Source organism: Chrysochloris asiatica, unplaced genomic scaffold, assembly GCF_000296735.1.
Source record: "Chrysochloris asiatica unplaced genomic scaffold, ChrAsi1.0 scaffold00078, whole genome shotgun sequence".
NCBI lineage: Eukaryota > Metazoa > Chordata > Mammalia > Afrosoricida > Chrysochloridae > Chrysochloris > Chrysochloris asiatica.
This window is the reverse complement of record NW_006408596.1, coordinates 2,294,889-2,297,271: the sequence shown is the minus strand read 5'-3', so window position 1 is coordinate 2,297,271 and position 2,383 is coordinate 2,294,889.

The following is a 2,383-nucleotide window of genomic DNA, read 5'->3' as shown; positions in this document are numbered from 1 at the left end:
TAACAGAAACTTGTATTGATCAGAGATTCAAACCAGCATGTCTCGTTCCATCACAGAACTGGGTACTGAAACCATCCCTTGGAAGCCTTCTCTTCCTCATCCGGCAGACAAAAATCAGTCTGGCCCATTTCCTCTTTTGAGTATACAAATACTAACAGCAGAACTCACAAACTCCAAAGAGAATTCAAACACCTTCGCAATCTACTTTTCCAAATAAAACCTTTCATATATGCTTCCAGTCCTGTACCATCTTTGTCTCATGTATAGGCCATTTTTCATAACTGTCTCATGAAGTAACTCAGAATCTGTGTCCTGTTCTTTCTTACTTTATGTTGTTGTTGTCAGGTGCCACAGAACCGACTCATAGCGACCCCATGCACAGCAGAATGAAACAATGTCCGATCCTGGGCCAACCTCACTACCACTGCCATACTTGACACCATTAATGATGCCACTTGGCCGATCCATCTCGTTGGGGGTCTTCCTCTTTTTCTCTGACCCTCCATCTTACCAAGCATGACATCCTTCTCCAGCGACTGTTCCCTCCTGACAATATGTCCAAAGTATGAGAGACGAAGTTTAGCTATCCTGGCCTCCAAGGAGCACTCTGGCTGCACTTCTTCCAAAACAGATCTATTGGTTCTTTTGGCAGTCCATGGCACTTTTAGTATTCTCCTCCAACACCACAATTCAAAAGCATCAATTCTACGATCTTCCTTATTCACTGTCCAGCTTTCACATCCACATGAGGTTATTGAAAATACCATGGCTTGGGTCAGACGCACCTTAGTCCTCAAGCTGACATCTTTGCTCTTCAATACTTTAAAAAGTTCCTGTGCAGCAGATTTGCCCAATGCAATATGTCATCTGATCTCTTGACTACTGCTTCCACGAGTGGTGATAGTTGATCCAAGAAGAATGAAGTCCTTGACAACTTCAATCTTTTCTCCATTGATAAGAATGTTGTTTATTGGTCCAGTGGTGAGGATTTTTGTTTTCTTGACATTGAGATGCAATCCATACCGAAGACTGTGTTCCTTGATCTTCATTAATAAATGTTTCAAGTCCTCTTCACTTTTGAGCAGCAGCGAGATCTTCGAGCAGCAAGATTCAGAGTCCTGGTGTGGTGCTGTGGATTAATGCGCCAGACTCCAAGGCTGTTTTAACTGCAAGGAGCAGAAAGCCTCATCTCTCTCACATGGAGGGCCTGGTGGATTCGAGCTACTGACCGTGGGGTTCGCAGCCAGATTCTTAACCGCTACACCAAGGCCTTGCACCTTCAAGATGGTGGATTGAGTAGACGTGTAGTGAGGAGCTCCGTCAACAACAACACGGAATACCAGGCCAAGAAGGCTCATGAGATGGTGTTGGAACTCTTACTTTATAGTGTCCGATTTTCCTAACAGGACACAGTTAAGAACGCATAAAGTTCTCTATTTTAGCAAGAAATCCATTTCTATGACCCATGGTCCAGACATCTGCAACACCGGATTTTGCCTCATATCAAAGTTTATTAAAGTGGTGGATTTATTCTAAATTTAAATTTACAGAAACACACAGTGGTAAGCAAAGGAAGCTGGGGGAATATCCCTCTTTAACCATAGTGACAAAAGCAAACAAGTGGGAGGCTGTTTTCTTTCTGAAGTCTTTTCAACTCCTTCACCCTCAGCTGCATGTAGAGCAAGTTCCTGGATTATGAACGTCTGATTACAGACAATTCCAATTTGTCTTTTAACATTTAGTAAATTTGCCCTCATTTTTAGAAGATCAAACCAATCTATAAAACTTAAACCAAACCCACTGCCAGCCAATCAATTCTGACTTACAGGAACTCTATAGGGCAGGGTAGAACCGCTCCATAGAGTTTCCGACGCTATAAATCTTTATGGGAGCAAATTGCCTCATCTTTCTCTCTTGGAGCAACTGATGAATTCAATCCACCAGCCTTTTGGGTGACAACCCAATGCTTAGCCCACCACACCACCACTGTTCCTACTTGCAACAAATTCTTCCTAACAGTCACCTTTACATACTGTTCAGTCAGCTCCTAAATCACCGAAAAGGCTTTTGCACTAAACCCAACCCACTGCCATCAGGCTAATTCCACTTCATGGCAACCCTGTATGGAGGCCCTGAGACTGTAACCCTGTATGGAGGCTCCGAGACTGTAACTGTATACAGGCTCCAAGGCTGTAACTCTATATAGAGGCTCTGAGACTGTAACCCTGTATAGAGGCTCCAAGACTGTGACCCTGTATAGAGGCTCCGAGACTGTGAGCCTGTGTAGAGGCTCCGAGACTGTGACCCTGTATAGAGGCTCCGAGACTGTGACCCTGTATAGAGGCTCCGAGACTGTGACCCTGTATAGAGGCTGTGAGACTGT